This window comes from Zonotrichia leucophrys, chromosome 4 (assembly GCF_028769735.1).
Source record: "Zonotrichia leucophrys gambelii isolate GWCS_2022_RI chromosome 4, RI_Zleu_2.0, whole genome shotgun sequence".
Taxonomy (NCBI): domain Eukaryota; kingdom Metazoa; phylum Chordata; class Aves; order Passeriformes; family Passerellidae; genus Zonotrichia; species Zonotrichia leucophrys.
This window is the reverse complement of record NC_088173.1, coordinates 21,829,298-21,851,607: the sequence shown is the minus strand read 5'-3', so window position 1 is coordinate 21,851,607 and position 22,310 is coordinate 21,829,298. Positions and strand designations below refer to the sequence as shown.

Sequence of the window (22,310 nt, the reverse complement as noted above, 5' to 3'; positions counted from 1 at the left end):
AGGGACACTTTCTGCTGAACCAGGCTGCTCCAAGCCCTATCCAACCTGGCCTCGTTCATTTCCAAGGTTGGGACAGCCTCAGCTTCTCTCAGTAGCATGTTCCAGGGCATCATGGTGAAGTCTTTATGGTGAAGAATTTCTTCTTAATCTGTAACCTAAATCTACCTGCTTTCAGTTGATAACTGTTAGCCCTCATCCTGTCCCATCACTACACTCCTTGAAAAAGAGTCACTGATAAAAAAATGTTTTTGGCTTTTCCTGCATAAGGAGTTTTATTATTCCCCAGGATGGGACACCCAAGGGGCACACTGCAGAGCATTTGATCACTGAGTTATCTTTTCATCCTCTTCCCTTTTCCTTGCTACATGTCTGAGTCCACATACCAAGCTCAAATACTGAAACTAGAAAAGTAAGAGTAAGAAAGGTAACAAGTTGAGAATAATTGCAGATTAATTCCCCTCTGGAGTTTAAAATGAATTAGGGGCATAGCTGTGCTCTTACATAATTTTCTGCCTGTTCTGTTCCCATGGTAGTAGAGCTTTTTTTGCCATCTCTTGCTACTGACTGCTGAGGAAATTTTAAATCTGAGTGTACATTGTTGAATCTCACCAGTAGAGATTTGATCTTTATAACAGAAGCCCACAAGCTTCCATGTAATGTGTATTGCATACACATACAAATGAATTGCAGTAGAAATAAAAATAATTCAAATGTCTTTAAGATGTCTTTAATTTGAAGCTCAGAATGGGTATAATGAAGTCGTGGGTCTCCTTTGTAACAAAAACACCCAGATGGGCTCACCATCTCCACTCCATATGGCACTTAGTCTCTGCTCTGCATCCTGCTGTGCTCACAGTATAATCCATATGGACCTCACTTGATTGGTTTCCTGTTCCTGCAACACTGACTGTCTGTGCATGGCTTTCCATCAAACATGCACTTACTGCTGAGAGAACACATTTTTTATGTGATAATTTCCTAGATTGTTGGAAATGTGAAAGTATTAAGTTTTTTGTGTGCTTTAGTCTGTGCTGTGGCTTTGGTCATTAGTGGTGAGGTAGAGTGCACACATATAAAGCCAATGTGCAGAATCTTAGCCAATTTATGAGTGCTTATATGCACCCTCTGAAGACAGCTAGCAAGCATTTCTCTGTTCAAGCAGCGCGTTCCTAGGGTGTGCAAGGCATTAAATGGAGGGCCAGGAATTTGGAGGAAGGCCATGGGCAGGTATCAAGTGGCTTCAGCTCTGCATGGGGTATAGGATGTAAGGGGAACTCTGTAATTGCTAGGGTGTCAACTGCATTCTTGAAGGTGAGAGGCAAAAAGGACAACAGAAGTGCAAGTTGCACTCTGTCCAGGTTTTCTCTTTTCAAGGTGAATTAGCAGTGCTTGTACACTGCAAGCTGAAAGTGATGCAACTCTAAAACAGGGTTGACACCTGAAGATCCCAGGTGATAGAAATTCCAGCTTTAATGCTCACTGGATGTGTGCATAAAAAACCCTGCGAGTCGCTCATTAAGTATTGACACAACTTGTAGGAGTTGATCTCACAATCATATCTTGCTAGTGTGCATAGGAAAGGGGTACAACTTTGATGTTATCAAGTTGTTTTGAAAGCTACATTTAGTTCTGATAGTCCTGATTCTAAAGAGATTAAGCAAGAGGGTGCAATGCTCTATGATGAAAGACCATAAGAACATGGCAGACTGACTACAAAGATAAAAATCTGGAAAAAGGGAAAAGAGAAGCTGGCCTAATGACTGAATGGTAGAGATTAAAAAGGATAAAGAGAAGGAAAAGGCTTTTTTTGATGTATCTTTTGTTGTAGTGAACCCTGCTAAAAAGCATTCTTTTGAACATATTGCAATTATCCTGTGGAATTGTGTCATTAAATATTTCTATAGCTAAGAAATATGTGGTATTCGGTAGAACTGATGATGAAAAAATTCAGAAATTTGTTACATGTTATATAAATTATCTATACTATATATTTTAAATTTTTTAATGTAAAAATATATGTCTTTATCTTATAGAAATGTACTTAGCTGCTGGCCAGTAAGATTTAGTATTATGCTTGTCACACACATATATATGTATATACACTATATATATATATATAGACACTATATATATATACACACACACACACAAGCATGTGCTCACATACACACATTTACATAAATGTGTGTATATAAATATATATATTTATACATAAATATATATATTTATATATAAATATGTATATATTTATCTCACAAAAAACTCAGAGAGTTTGGCATCTTCCTTGAACTGTGCATAGTAAAAAGCAGCATCAAGTAAACCTTGAGACTGGTGACAACGGAAAATTCATAAAATATAGGCATGCTGAAGGACAAAGGGAGAAATCAGCATCTTTTTGACAGTCAGTATCTCTTCTACATAGTAATGCATATATAAGGGAAAATACTTGTGATAAAATATACCCTATTATATCCTTTATTTTTATTGCTGTCATGACAGCTGATAAACTAAAACTGCTGATTGTGTCTCGTTTAGCGACGACTCGTAAAATTTTCTCCTTCTTTCCCATTTTGCCTTTACCATTTTCTGCAGACCCGAGAATAATTTAAACAAATTACCACTATAATCTACATCACAGTTTCTCACAATATTTATTTTCAGATATAATATTTTCATACCTATAGATTTACAGATGTCGATATGTTTTTCCAGGCGCCAGATTTGCTTGTGCTCCTCACACAGTTCTAGGTGCCCCCTGGCAGCCAATGTATTATCACCATGGTTGCTGTATCACAGAAACACAGAACAGGTGAGGTTGGCGCCTTTGGATCATCTGGTTGAAACTCCATCCCAAAGCAGGGACACCTAGGGCTGTTTGTTCAGGGTTATATCTGACCACATTTTGAATATTGCCAGGAGGCAGACTCCACTCCCTCTCTGGACAACCTGTTGGGAAAAAAAAAAGCAGCTTTTTCTAGCACTTAAGCAGATTTTTCTCTGTTCAAGTCTGTGCTTTCTTGTCCAATCATTGGGTCCCATGAGGAAAAGTTTGGCTGCATTTTCTATTCTTCCCCCATTAGGTATTTACAAATATCTAAAACATCTCCTCTGGGCCATTATTTCTTCAGTTTAAGCAGTCCCAGCACTTTCAGTCTCTCTTCATGTGACAGAGGCTCCAGTCTCTTAATCACCTTTGCTGCCCTCTGCTGGACCCTCTCCAATATATCCCTGTTTTCTGTGGAGACCAGACCTAGGCACAGTACTCCAGATGCATCTCACTAGGCTGAACAGCCCTCCCACTTCTTCCTAATCCAGTTCAGGAGGTTCTTGGCCTTCTATAGCACAAGGGCACATGGACCTTGGTTGATTTTCAGTTGTCTAACAGGACCCCAAGATCCTTTCTGACAAAGCAGTTTTTCAACCAGCCTGCAGCATGTACTGGTATGTGGGTTATTATTTTGCAGGTGCAGGAATTTATTTTTCTGTTTGCTGTACTTTGAGATTCCTGTCAGCCCATTTTTTCAGCTTGTTGAGATCCTTTTCATTATCAGCACCCCTTTTATCAATTTGGTTTATCAATTGCTTCTCTCAGTTTTTTATCATGTTTAAATTTGCTGAGCATCTAATACTATCTCATTCTCCAATTAATTAATGAAGATGTTAAAGACTCTTTGCCCTAGTATTAACTCTTTGTGTAGACTACTTCTACATCTCTTGGAGTGCTGCTGCTCTTCTGTGTTGTTTCTCCAGGAGATACTGAGGTTATTCAAGCTTCCCATGAGTATCATGGCTTGAAAAAATGAAATTATGTGAAGGTTTTGTCTGCATTTTCCTGATCAGGTGTCCTGTAGCAGACACACACAGTTGTGCTAACAACTTTGGTTTGACCTCTAATCCTGATCCCTGAGGTCTCAGCTAGCTCCTCATTCATCACAAAGAAGATCTTTATGCATTCACTCCCATAAAATGACTTTCCCTTTGTGCCATCCTGGCCTGTACTTAAATGTCCCTAAAGTGGGACATGCCTCCATCAACTGCAGCACTTCAGTTGAGTGAATTCTTACCTCACCTCTAGGATGCTTTCACAGCCCTGCAGCTACACACTGACCTCTATTTCTTCATTTGTTCCCCTGTTTCAAGTGTTACTATACAGGCACTTCAGAGAGGCACCCAGCCATGCTCATTTCCAGAAAAGGTATGAGTGTGTTCCCCACGATACTGTCTTTGCTTTCAGGTACTCCTTTAGTTCTGTGCCTGTGCTTAAAATGGACCCCTTTCAACTTTTTAAGAATTTTTTTCATAATAAGGATATTCCAGTCCACATCTCCCTGGAACCCTTGCTTGCCAGCCTAGTCCACCATTTCCTCATTTAATTACTGACTGGGGACTTTGTCCCATTTTTCCTACTTTAAAGCTCTTCCCACTTGCTTGCACAGCCTGCTGACAAAGATGATTTTTTCCCTCTTTGAAAGGTGGGTTCTGTCTCTTTCCAGCAGTTCTCAATCCTCAAACAGTCCCATGGTCACAGTGAAGCTGCTGTTGACCCGCAGAATCAGTGAGTCCCCATCAGGATCAAGGAGACAAACTCGCAGTGTGCTGATCTCTCGTCCCTGCTTGTTTACTTGGCCAGACACACCTTCTGCCGGTGCACTCCTCTTGCTAGCCCAGCCTCAGTAGGAGAGCCCGGGCACCCCTGCAGCCCCAGACCTGAAGAGATGCATCTGTACTCGAGGTGAGGCCCCAGATGTGCTGGGGAATTGCTCCAGTGGGGTGGGGACTGAGCCCTGCAGTGTCTCCAGTGCCACTGAGCAGCGCATGTGCTGCTCTCCCCAGAGCTTCTGCCCCCACTGTGCGCCCTTCTGCATGAGCTGCTGCCTCTGTGACACAGCAACCCATCACCACAGCAAACGAATTTCTAGTCTGAACTAGCTGGTACCTAGATATGCTTTGTAACTCTGCAGTGGTTTGCCTCACTCTGCTTTAATACAGTGTCAGAAAAATGCTTTGTAGTTTAACAGCAGGGGACTGTATTGTTTATTCAACAATAGATTAGGCCTGGAGAAGGAAAGGTGTGAGGGCAGGAATGGGTACACATAATCTCAAATACCAGCAGAATGTCAGACTTTTAATAACTTGATCAGGGCCAGAGATGTGTATTAACCTGTTCCATACTAAGGGAGATGTGACCTGGGCAGAGAATAATTGAAAAGGGGTTAGCAAAAACCAAATAATATCTCGGGGGGTTTTGTTGGTTTTTTTCCTTGCTTTGTTTTTTACTTAGGCTATACAGACTTGCATTTTGGTTCTAGGGTGTTTTCCTGTTTTACTGTAATTTTAGATGCCAAGTCGTCATTTACAAGTGGAGAAATAATCTTTCAAATGTCATTTTGCCACAGACATCAAGAAGTATTTATACACACAGATTAGCAGCCAGTGTCTTTTTAATGAGAAAAGGGTTGTCATTTTTCATGGTAGCAAATTCTGCTGTCATTGTTCTGTACTGTATTTTTAGTAACTCCATAATAAATAACTAAATACAACAAAGGTGGATTGCTCCAAAATGAGGAAATCTTCAAAAACCTTCACCAAACCTCCAAAATGGTTATCTCTAAGGAATAGGGAGCTACTTAAGTTTTTTTTCTTAAATATATTCTCTTTTAGTAACATATAGTAACAGCATATTAACAAATTTTATTAGACTCTAATTAATGATTTTAAGTGTTAACATTGCATTTAAAAATGAAAAAAAAATTGTAGGTCTATGTGGGTGGTGGGGAGACAAAGTCCCATAAATGTGGAATCATTTTATATGTTATATAGTCCCAAGTGCTACCAGAAACAATGAGTAACACCTGAAGTCCCAGAGTAATTTTTTTTCCTCCTGTGTACATTTAGCTCCTTCATTCTAGTTAACAGATCATGGCTCCAGCTGTCCTTGAAGTACATGTGAATTCAGACATTGATGTTAATAGAAGCTCTGCTGGACCCTGAGTAACTGAAATAATGCAGAAAGCTACAGTCCTCACTGTGAATATCGCCTAAAAGTAAGTGACCTGGACAACATTTCTATGGAGTGGACACTGTACTGACTTTGCAGTAAAATGAGGTGATGGTAGCAAGTCTAGTCTAGTCATGTCTGGTGCAGCATAGCTCTTGCCATTAGTTTCTCACAGGTTGAGTATTTGTGCTCCTGCAAAGGAATGAAATGTTCCTTTGTTTACCTGAGAACTAGATAGAACTGTGACCTGATAGTGACCCTTGTGAAGTAAGAAAGGACTGGTTTTAGGGATTTTATGACCTTTGAGTTTGTTTGTGATTTCTTCCCCCCCCCCCCCCCCCCCCGCTCCTCATTTCCATAGCAACAAGTTTTTGAACCTATTACTTCATCATTAAAAGAAAAATTTCATAGAATTGGAAAGAAAAATATTTCTGAAGTCCATAAGTCTGGTGTTCATGACTAATACTGAAGATTTATGAGGAACTACCTTTGTATTTCATAAGTTTACTTTATAATATCTTTTGTATACATGAAGAGAATTTGTTGTTGTTTAAATAATACAACATTTATGCTTTATTTTCTTCATTGCAAAGACCTATATATAGTATAAATTGTCACAGTTCTGATATACACCACAGTTAGACACATCATTATGCCTATTGAAACTCAGTAGGATGAAAGGTTGGGTCAAATACCACTCTGAAGTGGAATTTTTGTATTAACCTCTGTTCTAATCACTGATTTTCAGACTTTCAAAAAAGATGTAAGTGGATGTGGATTCACATTCTTGCTGCATGCACACTTTGGCAAATGGGAATTTGTTTTCTTGTACCTTATTTTACAGCAACAAATATCATTATATACATTTCTTTGATATACATTTGTTGCTGTGGGTAACCTTCAGAATTTTCATGTTTTCTGCATAGTAAAATTAGTTGCATGTACTGTAATCATACAGGGTTCCTGAAGATAAAAAGGGGAAAATGAAGCAAGTACTTTAAGCAATTTTAGTGAGTGTTGTAAAAATATGTAAGGTAACTGTGTCAGTTAACTGATGCCATTAGTTACTGTTGAAAGAGGTGAGCCAGAGTTGCAGCAAATGCAGGAACTTGTGCTTGGAAACAAGAAACCACTTATCAAAACAGAATTTTCCTTAGCTTTAGTGTCATCATGACAGAACTTCAGTTGTGCTATTAAGGAATATTTATATGTTCAAGCTAAGTATATCAACCTAAAAGGAATGAATGAATGAATAATATTTAGATACAGATCATAATGTTTTCTAACCTAGTGACAGGTCTAGAACTCCCCTTGTTTGAAAGGAAGCTTCTGCAGTGTGAGAGTAGATTGTCTTGCTATGGGCTCTTCATTATTCAAAGTTAGTAGGCTTTTCCTCACAGCTGTTGAGAGCATCAGACAGGAATGCAGAGATTGTTACAACTTCAGGTTCTTTCTACAGACATTTGAGAAGCTGGGCACACTGAAAGAACACCTGTATGTGTAGAAGGGCAAACACAATCAAACCACAGCAGTCATGATGCTGAGAGGGTGCCCCATGTTTGGTAAAATGTGATAGAAGTCCCATTCTGGTGCCTCCCTTCAGCCCCACACAGTCATCATTGTCTGTGACAGAAGAGTTTTCATAGTGAGATAAAATGTAATTAAGCAACACTGAGTTTGAAATTCATTTGGCAACAACTCAGATGTTTCTCAATACTTTGTGTTGTTCATTAGTATGAAAAACTGCGGCCTTTACCACATTTACATTCATCTGAGGAGTATGTAATGAGGGAAAGTAGCAAGAAAACATATAAAAGCTGTCTGTATAGCAATGCAATAGCAGTTAAGAAATATAATAAAATGAACACAACCACCTAGAATTAAATGCTAATTAGAATGATGTATTGTGGCCATTCACAGAGTTTGATCTAAGCTCTTGATTACTGGTGAGCACAGACTGCTCAGCAACAGGCAGATAAACTTTCTAGATCCATCTGTCTGCCAAAGTGCTTTTCTATATGATGTTCAACTGATTATCTGAACCAAACATTTTACTTAATGTTTCAGCACCAAAATATGTGTTTTATTTACTGACCATGGAGATCCCTCATCTCTCTCACTGGTAATAATTACTCTGTGAAAAAATGTTATTTTAATTTTCTGTATAGGAACAGAGTCAGGAAGAAATCAGCCATTGGGTTGTCGATTTCAGTACTTCAATGCTGTAGGGAAGCATTAAATACAGTGGTTTCCAATCCCTTCTAGCCAGGTAATACAACTGGAAAAAAATATTTAATTTTTATTTGTGTTGTTTTTTTGTCTTCATCATACTGACAAAATCAAAATATTTTATTGTCATTCTGAAAATCTTTGACTCCCTGTTGTGTTGTGGAACTAATCACTGCATACTTTAACCTTACTGACCTCAGAAGTACTGTTTGGAATTATGGTATTGTTGCATGGTGCAGTAGTTCAGACCACAGCTGATATACTATTAGAATATTTTTGTCTGCAGTTTAAGAAATCTGCAATGTAATACTGTGTTTCACAGGGATTTTGCAATAGCTTATAGCACTTAGAGTTGCACTTACAATTCTGCAATGAAAAAAAAAAGGAGAGAAAAATGGGGTAGAAACATTAAAAGAGTCTGTCTGTCTTTAATTACTACTAATTAATTTATTCTTTTTATTTTTCTGAATCGTCTGCCACCCTGAAGCATAGACGCCTTCATTAAAGTGTTTTTCTCCCTTCAGAAGGAACTTTCAATCTATTTTATTTGACAGCTAACTAAAGTGTACAGTTTTCCTTTCTTCACTTTCATGGCCTATTAATTTCCCTTATAAGGCCAATCAATTTTGTTACCAATAACCAATGTTGCCACATTAGACCAAGAAGTAGAAGCTGTTCCCAAGATACATCTCTGTGAACTCTGCTACTAAAATGGTTTTCCTCAACACTGATTAGGGCCTGAACACTGTGAGCTTGGAGACTTGTATTCACCTAAAGCAAAGTAAAATTGAGTAATTTTAACTACAACCCATGTAGTGTGAACAGCCAAAGGTAACTGACAGCTTTTTGAGAATAGCTGTCAGGTTTGTGAACCTTGCATGAAGCGAGAAGCTCCCCGGTGCCAAACTGGTTCCAAGGAGTGCACATTGCACCCAGGGTGCTGTGAATTTGTCAGCAGTGCCCAGTGTTCTATTTCAGGATTAAGGCATTTGCACAATGCAAGTACTTGTGCTGTATGCCAGTCTCCATCAGAAGACTAGGATGTGGGATAATGTAGGTGATACCCAGAAAAAATGGTGTAAGCTTCATTGCACTGGTATCAGGGGAAGCTCCTTAAAAAGTTGGATGAAGCCTACATTTTTTAGTAGTATTCAAAGTCTCAGAAAGATTTACAAAGAAAGAGAGACTGATTTAGGATCAGAGAAAGTGTAGTCTTAAGGATCAGTTATAACTGGGAGGTAATTAATGTAAGTAATGCTATGATTTAAGAAATAAATATGAGCTCTTTTCTGGAGAGGAGTGGCAGAAATCTCCTCCCCCACCTGTGTGATGATGTCTGTTTGAAAAAAGGGGGACACACAAACAAGGTTTCTATGCAGTACACAAAACTGAGACTTTTATTCTCAGGAAAACATTTAGCTGCCTTAGTGAAACAGACTATCAGTCAGTAATTTCCATGTATGTAGCAGGCTTGGGTGGACCTGAAATGAGGAGAGGAGTAAAGACTCAGACTCACCCGCCAGTTAATGCAGTGATGCCCACAGTGTCTACTTGGTAGGTGAGAGAATCACACACAAAATGTGCTTTGCTCACAATAGCAGGTTAAATCTCTTACATCTGTCTCAAGTAAATACTTCTATTAGCTTACAGATCACGACAGAGAAAAATTTGCTCATTCCATCTTTGCTGGAGATTTTTTCACATTTGGTAATTCAATACTTGATAAAGCCCTGAACTTCCACCTTCCCCAAATCACTCTTATTAACCCTCTCTGATTCTTCTTCCTGTCTTCCCTCCTTTCTGCTTTGAAAGATTAATTTCATAGAGAGAGACAGTAATTTTAAATAATAAAAATTCTTTCCTAGCTTGCTCTGGCAGGCATGATATTTAGGTTTTTTTTTTATTTTTTCTATTACATTTATGTACCTCTTGGGCTGTGCAAAGTAAGATAGATCTTTGAATGTCTGTTCAAAATATATACCCAGAAATTCTGTGGTCCAGGAATTGCATGACAAACTGGGTGGACACATCAATGGAATTTTCTCAAATTATAAAATTTACACATTTACTGATCTAGAGCTGAGATTTAAATAAAATGGTTTAATACCTAACAGATAATTTTTGACAGACAAGTCTCTCTGGCTTTAGAAATGCTGAGGATTAGAATTAGAAATTCCAACTTCTTTCAGGTAAAAGAACATTTTACACTGGTATTGAGGTAATAAGATACACAGAAATCAAGTCCAGAGCATATAGTAAATGGCTAAATTCAGAGGATTTCTACCTTGACTAAGGTATAATAAGAATTTTGATCATTAGTATTTTTTACAAGGTCTAATTTCTCTATGACTCAGCAAGGAATCCACCTTTATTTGCTCAATTTTGCAATAATAATTCAGGGAAAGTACTTTTTGTTTACACAAATATTTAAAGCTTCTGTGTGTGTGAGTAAGGCTATGGACCATGATTTTTTTTTTTTTTTTTTTTTTTTGTGCAAACAAAGGTATTCATGCTGAAATTTCTTAACTAGCTCCATAATATAAAAATGCTTTTTGCATCTAACCAGAGTGAGACAAAAAGTATTTTAAAACAAGAAATGAACAAGCTTTGGTATTAATTAATTTGAGCAGAAAAAAATGATTTACAGTATTATATTATTAATAGTAAAAAATAATCACTGAAAGAACAGGTCTGTGCTCCTGGGAAAAACTACTATTCTGAAACATTTGGCTGATCAGCCTCACCTCAGTCCCTGGGAAGGTGATTGAAAACCCAATCCTGAAGAACATTTCAGGTGCATGAAGGACAAGAAAACAGGAGCAGTCAGCATGGACCCACCAAGGGGAAGTAATGTTTGGCCAGCATGAAAATATTGTGCAGTAAAATGGTAGTACTGATAGATGATGAGGGAGTAGTAGGTGTTGTTTAATAGATTTCAGTAATTATTTCACTGTTGTTTCCTGTAAGATTCTCGTACAGAAGTTGTTGAATCCATGGGCTGGATTGAAAACTGGCTGAATAGCATGGACTAGGGTGTGATGATCAGTGGTACAAAGCCTGGTTGCAGGCTGGTAATTAGCAGTGTTCCCCAGGATCTGTAGCTGTTCCAGTGCCATACTAAACCTTCTCTAATGGTTTGGATGGTGGGGCAGTGTGTGCTTTCAACAGGCCTGCTGGTGACACTGACCTGAGAGGTGCGGCTGATAAGCACGAGGGTTGAGCTGCCATCCAGAGGGACTGTGACAGAAGGGAGAAAAGAAACAGACTAACTTGCTTGCATTTACATCAGTCTTCAACTAGGATGCCTGTGGGATCTGTACTCTAAGTGTGGTATCGAACATCCTTATTAGAGCTAATGCAGCAATATAGTGATACCAATTAAAATATAAATTTTAGTAGTTATCAGCATCACAGTACACTAAAGAATCCCCCTTTATGTCCACATTTTAGGAGAGATCTACAGTAATTTCTAACCATATAATGACTTCTAACATGAATACAATGAGCACAGATGAAGGTGTATATGATTTTTTTCACTGCTGTTCTCAGTATCCTTTCACTGCAGTTCAGTCCTTTCCACACTGAGTGACTGTCACATTGAAAAATATTACAGGTTGTATTAAAGTAGACCTGTCCTGTAAATTTGGTATATACCATTTCTAGGTAAATATTAATATTTATTAATTGATCCATAAATTTTTACTAAGGCATTTAAGATTATAAATTTCTGAACCTATAAAATGTGCAATAAAGTACTCAAGAGGAAGGTGTTGGAATCTCTTGCATACTTGTTGTTACAATCACACTGTTTCAATTTGTCCATGTTGCAAAATGAATTATGGATAAGTTTACATTTCCTAGAGATGTTTCATATGTATTGAGGCCTAGGTGAAACAAATATTGTGATGATGTAGAACACATAAGCACATTTCCAGAGGAGGCTTTAAAGCTCCTTGTAGTTTACATAATTTGCCTGAGTCGTGGTCAAAATTAATGCAAATTAATATAACATTTCTTTAGAAAAGTTGCACTTTTTTACAACTGAAATAAAAATTTGAGTGAAATTTGACAGGGATCAATAAAAGTCAGTAGAGAGAATAAAGTAAGCCAAACATTAAGCATAAATAAAGTAAGCCAAGCTGAGACAGCCAAAGAAAGCAGCCTGGTTGTTCAACAGGCAGGGCAAGACAATCTCATCCAGTGGCACAGCTGCCTGCCTGGAGTCAGGAGCAGTTATGTCATGTCCTGGTACAAAGCACAGCTGAAGCAGTAATTCTTAAGGAGCAGAAAGAGGAAAATAATCAGACTCCAAAAGTCAAGACCTCATTTACCTAAAGAAATGAGTTCTCCAAGTTGATAAGGCTACACAATAAATGCACTAATGTAGATAAGAACAATGTGACATTAGTGCCTCAAAGAAGATGCAGCAAAGCTGCAAGGGAACAGAGACTGTTGCCTGTCTCTTTGCTTGTAAATTGTGCAATCTTCATTCCTTGAAACTCAACACAGATGGACTAGATGTTTGTTACTGATGTGTCTGACTTCCCGATTATGTGGTTCTGTTACTAAAAATGTTAGTACAGATTCCTTTTGTGAAACACTACCACAGCTCCACTAAATGTTTTAGAAATGCTCAGTGAATCTTTCCTGAATTCCATCTGTAGTTCTGTGAAATACCCCTGTTTCAGCTCCTTTTTAGTCTTTTCTACTGTTTCTTTGGGGGTCACTGTACAATTGGGGTGAGGGCTGTCTGCAGATTCTACCTGTCTATCTGCTCATTGCTAAGAACTGATTTTCACCTACTTGTTTTCCTCAACACATCACCTTCAGGATTCTGTACTCCCCAGAAATGAGGAGTAACCTTTCTGATAGCTGTAGTCTTTTAAATTTTGTTATTTATCTATGTAGAAATGAACTACAGCTCCACTTTATAATGGATTTCATACTTTTGAGTCCCTGTTATACTATGCATTTTTATATGTCTTTATCACTTTTTCTTGCTGCATGTTACAATTTGTTCTATTCTCTGCTGCTGTTCTGTTAAACTGGGAATTTGCTCTCTCCTGCTAAACACAATTCCAATAGTGATGTAGTGTGCTGTAAAGGCAATGCCCTAAGGTTCAGCTGAACTAAATCCTTCCAACCTCTGTAGCCTTTTGAATTATCTCTTAACTGTCTCAATTCTTTTTCATCAAACTGTTCAATCACAGATGCCTGTGATGTTAAGTTCTGAGATACAGACTCTCCTGAAAAAGAAGCTCAAGCAGTCTGCATTAAACTTTGTTTCTTTTGTTCATTAAGCTGCAAACCACCACCAGAGAAAAATGTTCTGGGGCTTCATGTCCTGCAAGTACAGATTTAAAGTACATTTATGACAGGTTACACTATTCTTCTTAACTGTATTACAAACATGCTCTAAGACTTTCATGTTTGATTATGCACAGAATCATAAAGAATCCACAGAGTCATAGAATAATTGAGGCTGGAAAAGCCCTTCAAGATCATCCAGCCCAACCATCCACCAGCACTAACACCATTATCTCCTAAACCACATTGCCCTCACCAGATCCAGACACCTCTTAAACACTTCAAGGGATGGTGACTCCACCACTTCTCTGGGTAACCTATTCCAATTCCTCACCACCCTCTAAAGTGAAGGTTTTTTACTAATATCTCATCTGAATCTCCCCTGGCTCAGCTTCAGGCCATTTTCTCTGGTCCTCACTGCAGGCATGGTAGAAGAGACTGGCCCTCTTTGGGAGGGTTGTAGAGAGCAATAAGGTCCCCCCTGAGCCTCCTTTTCTCCAGGCTCAACAATCCAACTCCCTCAGCTGTTTCTCATAGGACAGGTTTTCTACACCTTTCACAAGCCTCCTTGCCTTTTCCAGGACATGCTCCAGCACCTCAATGACCCTTTGGAAGTTAGGTGTCCAGAACTGAATGCAGTACCTGCTGTAAACTCAAAGAAGTATTAATAATAATAATACATCAAAATGTTTTATAAAGTATCTCTAATTATGGCCTATCACATATATCTCACAGCTTCATGGTCTTTGTCTTTTGAATTTAACCCACCTGTAAATCCTTACCATATGTGTGGACTTAGCAATTAAAACAAAAGTAACCAGTTTAATTTTCACTGTTGTTTTTCAGTTCAAGATTAATTTATTCTTCAGGAAGAACTATTTTTCCTCTTGAACTTATTTTGGTGGGGACTTCAGTGACTTCGTTTTCTCACTGAAAAGCTCACAACTACATTTTCCTGTCTAATATTCAATTTGATATGAATAGCCAATCTGTAATTCAAAAGTGTTCCTTCAGTGTGTAGAGCAAGAATTCAGCCCTTTGCAATCTCCGCATACAGCTTTTGAAGACCTAGGCTCTCTCTAGAACTCCTTTACAGCTTTTCATTTTTGTTTTGTCTTGGGTTTTGGGAATTTTTTACAACTTTTTCTTTTCATGCAGAGCACTCATATTGTGATATTTAATGTGGTTAAATTGAAAATTATTGTAAAATCGTTATGTTCATGGTGTCTAAGTATGGGTATTGGATGCTTGGTCTGTGCATGCTTTTACAGTTAATGCACTTCCTGTCCATCACAGTTTCTTCTGGTTCTATGATTTTTGTAACCTATTATTGTCTTTCCATTTTTTACTTTCCCCTTGTGATAATCTGTTTGTCCAGTGTTACTGCATCTCAGTTTTCTTCTAATGTCTTTTTGACGTGTCCTTATTGCTTATCCTGATTTAGATTTCTATTTTGTAGCTGTCATTCCAGTAGCTTTATATCTTTGATTCCAGTCACTCTTTGATCTCTTCTAATGGAATCAGTCAGTGTGCCATAATTACATGGTGGACTTGTTAAGTGACTGTCAGTCAAAGATTCCTCAAATTTAGAGAAATGAAAGAAATTCTGTTCTTTGAGAGGTGCATGCGATGAAAATGATGTCCTTCAAAAGTTTCCCTTTTCTTAGGAGAACAGTATTTCTCCTGCACATTTTCAGAAACAGATTTTTCATTCTCTATTAGTACCAAGCTAATAAGTAAATGGAGAATTTCAGGTATACTGCTATATTAAAAAAATAGTATCACCTTTTTGTGATTGCTTTTGAGCCAAGCTGGTCATTGACAGGTTCAAAAGCCTGCATAAATCTTCTCTGATTCTGCAGCATTTCCAAAGAAAATCAGTTGCTGCTCACTCTCAATAGTATTCTTCTCTCTGTCTCAGTTTCTTTGAAAACTTATTTTTTCAAAAGCTTATTTCAGTATAATGCAACAGCTGTAGGATGTCTGGTTGTGGAGCAGCTACTGAGAAATTACAGACATTGTTTCTGTGTGATCTAAATTTCTTTGCTTATGTAAAAAATAACTAACCCACTCCAACACTTTTAAAACACTATGGGGAAGGTAATGTAACTGATTTCCTGCCATTTAGAGAGTTAAGTGTTGAACTGTCTTTTTCAATAAGACTTGTCTTGACGCAGGTGTTTTGGGGTTTTAAAAATTTATTCTTAATTTACTTTGCCACTCTCTTTGCCTCTTTGTCTTTTGTCCTCCATGTACCAGTCTTTCTAGGACACTGGGTTATGTCTATATATACCACAATGACAAGGTTGTTCTCTGCACAAGAAGATCACACTTCAAGGTCAAACTGCCTTAAGGTGCACAGCCAGCTTGGGCTGCAAGGGAAAGTTCATGCAGGGAAACCTCATGGCCTTCATTTGGGATGGTATGGTGTGCTGTGCTGTCCCAGTCCCTATTTTTAGTGCAGATATTTAGTGAACCCTATACAGTCAAAATGAAGTATTTGAGAAAAAGCTATTAAAAATTCATGAGTAATGGTGGGATTGCTGTTGTATAAGAGTGGATGTTTCAATTCAGTTTGCTATTTTGGCTCTACCATGAGGAATTGTGTTATATCACATTAAGGATGCCCACAGGACATGTGGAATGAGGTCTTCTTGCTGACCTGAAGTGAAAAGAATCATTACCACATGATAGAGTTTGAAAACTGCTAACAAAATATCAAAAAAGCCATTACTTAGGCTGTCAGTGTCTTCTTTCACCTTTCCCCTGAAGCCCTCAGAGATCCTCGTGTCTAACCCTTCATTTATGTAGCTAAGATTTTCAGTCTGCTGCAATGCTGAATTTGAAGAGTGCATGGAGAGACAAATAGTTTACTTTTATTTTTTGATGAAAACATGATGAATACGCCTGAAGAAAGTTTGGAAGCTTGTAAGATGACCTAGAGGGGATTAAAAAATGAAGTATGGAAATGTGTTCATTGCTTGAAAGGATAGATTGAGCTTGCCACAGAAAGCCTATCATATGTTTTATTGAAAATACTGCTCAATCATGTTCAGGAAGGGAACAGTTCATTTAGATGAGAAGATATTATCAGCATTGCCAGCAATGTTAAGTGGGATTTTCTCATCAACTTTTCATAGCTGCAGTTTCATTGTCTCTTGCATTCTCCTCAACATTCCATGGTGGACCAGACATAGTCTGGGAGATTCCATGCAAGCAGAACCTCCTATGCCTCTGTGACCCCAAGCTGCCCATAGGCACTATGATGAGGAACTTGAACAGTCTGTACTAGGCTTGTCCTTTTCAGATAGCTTTCTGTAGGCACTGTTGAGCAAATTATATGGTTTGATGAACCTTTTGGTATGTCTCAGTACAGTTCTTTTTTTGTTTTGTATAGGCATTAGAGAGAAGAGGAAATGTGATTATCAAGTTGTCCTGTGAAAATTTTAAGTTTCTTTGATATTAGTTTTCCCCTTAGTAACGGGAGAGCTCAGTACATAACTCCTGAAATATCTTAAGTGTGTTGTGTGATGTGGGTGTGCCTTCCCTCTGATGCACCAAATTGCACACCTCTGTCATTTGCTCTGTCTGGTCATTTTATAAATTAATAATTTTGTCCTAATGAACTTCTAACTCCAGGAATAAATTATTTAAGAAGAAAAAGAGAGGTATTTGAATGATAGCAACTAATCCATGCTGGATAGAGGCACTAAAACCATCCTTAAGAAACTAGTCCTGTTGCAGAACTATTACAGGGTTGCATACCTTGATTGTGTGATGTATCTTCTCATCTCAGTTATTACAGGTCCAGATGCTGATGGAGAAAGCAGCTAAAGACAGGTCTGTATTTTTGTCTGAGATTGTATGCTATCTGGATAAATATGAAGTTCTGAAAGTATAAATTAAAACTTAGGGGAAAACAGGGAAGTTATGCAGGTAATTGAGGGAACACATGAAATGGCTATTGGTTACCTTTGCAATTTAAGATCTTGACAAGCTATTGGTTACCTTTGCAATTTAAGATCTTGACAAGCTATTCTATGAAAACAGTAAGGAAACTGTAGGAAATTCAGCAAACAATTTCTCTGTATACACCAACAGTGAAATACTCCATCATCCATCTGTTGATTCCTCTATCTATTCATTTGGTGATTACTGTAGCATTTCCTTTGTCACAAAGAACGCATCACAGACTAGGCTTCTTGCTGAGGGAGTCACTTTAAAATGGCAGCCCACACTGAGAGACATCAGAACAATTCACAGCTGGGCAGATGTCAAAACAGTGCTGGTATAATACAGCATTTTTAAAAGGCATCATAGCAATTCATTTGAGGATTCAGCCTTTACAGCTACAACATTATCCCAGAGTATTCCAGTGAACTGCCCTTAGGAATCTAAACATGTCTAACCATACATTGTTTGTTGTGAGAACACTGTACTGGAGTGTTTGGGTGTTAAATAATGATCCTAGACATACCAATAATACCTCTTTCCTCTTCTGAGATAGAGCATCTATTGCATTGGAATATAAATGAAAATTACTTGTTTGGATTTCCAAAGCAATCCATTTTTGCAATGAACATGTCTATGAAAAGCTATATTAGGCCTCTTCTACCTTTTATCTCTAAGGAAAAAAAGTAAACCTTTCTGAATGATTCTGCAGGCTGAGATTTTGTGGAAAGATCATGATATCCACCTGTTAGGATACACCTTTAGGATACAAAGTATGAAACCCTCACAAGTAACCAGCATTGGAGCTGTTTGTCTTTTCTGCCTCAATTCTGGATATGCTTTTCCTTGTGTCCTGTACCTCCAACCTTAGCTGTGTTTACTGTGGATTTCTCACTTGCATCTTTCCTGGGAAGTTCCAGGAATGTTATGTGGATCCTCTTGAGTGCATCTTTTGAATGGAGGAATTGATAATGGCCACAGATGCATATTCTTGTCTAATGGCAACCCTAATAGCATAGCCAAGTTTCCTCATTTTTACTGTAAGCTTGGAGTAAATGCCTGTGGCTATTTAGTGGATTAAAAGACACTTGGTAATTTGTTCAGTCATGGGAGTGTGATTTTGTGCTTGATGTATGTTTCAGTTCAGCCAAGAATATAATGCACCATGGCGTGTACACCAGGAAAATCTGAGAGGCCTAATGGTGCCTTGCAGCAAGTTTTCAGGAAGAGTGCTCAGGTTCTTAAACAGTAATTATTTTGTGAATCATCCTATGTAAGGAAAGAATTTTTGTGTATAAATCAAATCCAGTTTTTAACGACTACACTTTACCTATCAACCACTGATATCCCAAAGTAGATGAATATCCACCTTGGTAGGTTGATACTCAGTAGGATCATTCTGGGTCCCTATACAGTAAATGGTAGACGAAAAATAAATAAGATGTCTAAGATCGGGAGTGTAGATTTTTGATCTCTGATGGGCCATAAATGGAATGGAAGCTTGTGGGCTATGTTTGTTATTGAGTATACAGCACCGACTGCAGTATGAGTGACTGCAAAGCTGGTTATATAGTTTTGTGGAAGATTACTTGTTAAATCACCTGCCAGCATACACATATAGGGCTCTTGTGAGAGCCATCTCATATTTAGGGCTTGAAAGGGGAGAAATTGCAATGAACTCACTGTAAAATGTAACCTTTTGGTGCCTCTAGGAAATTCTATGTGAGTCATTTACTGGCAGCAGTAAATGCTAGAATTAAGTTTAGCAAAAGGAAGGATGTCAGTCAAGGACTATGATAAAAGACCTATTATGAATTTTTGCTTTGAGAATTGCCTGTGCTATGTACTAACTGCTTACTTGACATGTTTCTGTCTAAGTGAAGTCAGTGTTAGTGCTGTTTGTTTTCAGAAATACGCGGCGTATTCCATTAGCATGTAACAAAACAGAATTTGATTTCAGCATTTATTAAATTGTTAGTATATAAAAGTAAAGAAATAATAAGACCTACATGAAAGACTTTAGGAAGAAAGGATTTAAAATATTATTTGGATGAAGACGTAAATATAAAAGATCACAGGCATACAATATACTGTGGGAAGCCTGTCACCAAGACTGAAGTACATGTACATGTGTATGAATGTCTCTGAAAAGTCTAAAGAAATTTTCTTCTACTTGTGACAACACAAAAAATTTGTATTGCTTACTTATAGAACACAGTTTAATTTAAGTAAAACTAAGAAATATGCTGGTCACCTAACTTCAATTTTTATACTAATTTAGTTGGAACATTATGCCAAGAAAGCAATTCAGGCCAGCTACTTTCTTTTATCACTTACCTGGGAAACTCCTAATACTGCTTCTATTCTAGATTTTGTATTTTTCTGTGTCTGGGATTAAGTATCTCTGCGTAGTGCAGAGTTTGAACAGCTATGGGTTCAGATGACAGCTAAACTCCATTACAGTTCAGACATTCAGTGCCTGAAGTGCTAAATTCTTCAGAGATTTTTTGCCTTCAGGAATTGTCAACATGGGCACTTTACCAAGGGACCAGAGCTGAGGTAGTGGCATCACAATTGAGTTCAGAACAGCATCTGATTTTTTACTCTTTTAAAAACAAGAGTTAGGGTACATCTCAAGATACTGAAATATTAGTTTTTAGGCCTCCTCTGCTCAAAAGCTGCTTCTGCTCCTGAGATTGCTGTAATCACTGAGCTGATATGAAATGCTTTAATTTTGCTGTTGAACTTACAGAGCTCGGCAGCAACAACATGATTCTTAGAATGGAGAGAGTCTGGGGAAGACAAGACATCACCTGGGAGCAGGAAAGGAAATTGTCCTGTTCATGTTTTATATTAATGCAATCTTGTGGTTTATTCAATTTGCTTGTGAGTTGAAAGTATGTGTATGAGGCAGAGAGACAGGGGAGGACATTTAAGTATTGTACCCAGGATTGTCAGGGAGTTTTAAAGTCAATCACTTCTGATACATTTTCCCCAAACTGATCTTTAGTAAAATTCTTTCCCCCCTTGAGATTACACCACTTTTATATAGTTGTATAAAAATGGATAATATGAGAAGGGCTGCACTGGTTATGCCACTGGGAGCCTGAGACTAGTGTTGTCTCAGAGGTAATAAAAATTTGTATGACGAATGTTCATTTAGCATGAAATAGTCTCAGTATTAAAAAAGAAATTGTTATTCAGTGTAACTATTTCAGTACACAGTAATCTGAAAAGTCTTTTTAAATCTATTTTCCATTTTAGAAAGCTGATATTCACATTATAAATATCATAATTAGTGAATAGTTAACAGCATTTAATGCTATCTGTACCTTAAATGATCATCTGAAGTCAGGGAAACCAGATTAACTTCAATTGTAAAAGACCAAATAATTCTACTGTTTAAAGTCAGGAATGACAGTAAAGATTCTAAGTGCATGCTTAAATGTATCTCTATTAACACCAAACATTAACATTTAAATCCTGATCTGATCATAGAATAACAGAGTATCCTGAGTTGGAAGGGACTCCAAGAATCTTAAAAGTCCAACTCCTGGCCTTGCACAGCACCATCACCAAGAATCACACCCTGAAATTTTCCAAAGGCTTCTTGAACTCTGTCAGGCTTGATGCTGTGACCACTGCCCTGGGGAGCTGTTCCAGTGCCCAACCACCCTCTGGGTGAGGAACCTTTTCCTAATATCCAACCTAAACCTTTCTGACACAGCTTCAGGCCATTCCCTTGGGTCCTGTCACTGGTCACCACTGAGGATAGATCAGTGCCTCCCCCTCCTGGGCCCCTCATGATTTTGTTCATCTACTATAGCTGTCAGCATGTGTGTCTCTATTATGTGTGTAATTTCAAGCTTTTAAAAGTAATAATAAATATGATAGCTACCCTTCATTGGCTAAAATGTTAGTAGCCTTGAAAATAGAAAATAACAGAAGCTTCTGCTGCGATTACAGATCTGTAAAGCTCTGTATTCCAAATAACTGCATAATGTGCATAATTTATGTTTTTTGATCCTTTAATAATTAGAATCTGGATTCTTGGTGTAATTATTAATCTGTATAAGCAGTCAAGCAAGCAGGTCAGACACCTCCAAAGAGTAAATCAGGCTTAAAAGATATCATCATTCCAGTTATGGCATGCAGTGTTTGAATAGTGTGGGTAACCTTTTTTATTTGCAGAAAACAGGTGAGCTCCAGCATTAGGGAAGAGCACAGACATCTCACACTTGTCTGAAAAACTGAAGGAGCCCTCTGACCTCGCAGGTTTCAGAGCACGGTTTCAGCACCTCGCAGTCCTCCTGGCTGCATGGTGGATTAAACACCGACATGCCATTGAGTGTGTTCTGATTGTGTGGAGCTACATTCAGGGATGTAGGTGGCTTCATTATCCCGTACAGAGGCAATGAATATATTTGGATGACTGACACATCTGATAGGATTATGAAGTAAATGGTCTAAATTATTGCATTGCATTTGAGAACAAATACCTATAAGCCAAGGAAGAGTAACTAGGACTTGGATCTGTACTTAGAAAACATATAGGAATGAGGCTGGGGAGAAGGAGCTCTCAAGCAGAATAAAATAGATGAGTAAATGATCTATACTAGTCTTCAGTTGTAGACATATGAAAAGGGGTTTCCACTACGTGTCCTCTCACCCTATCAGCTCTTGCTTCACCAGATTTTTTACTTTTAGACTGCTCCACTCCCTCTCTCACAATTTTCTCTTACATTGATATATAGCTTGTATAATGTTGTTCCAAGCCATCTTCATTCAAATTTATTTCAAGTTTATCTGCATCAGACATGACCTT

General features: G+C 38.0%; 1 long non-coding RNA gene across 1 annotated transcript in view; it reads left to right on the top strand.

Annotated features, from left to right (window-relative positions):
- Positions 1-22,310, top strand: part of LOC135447531 (uncharacterized) — a 35,813-nt gene that overhangs the window by 364 nt on the left and 13,139 nt on the right. Inside the window, exon 2 of the long non-coding RNA XR_010440183.1 lies at positions 5,910-6,044. This is a non-coding gene — a long non-coding RNA (uncharacterized LOC135447531). The remainder of the gene's footprint in view (positions 1-5,909; positions 6,045-22,310) is intronic.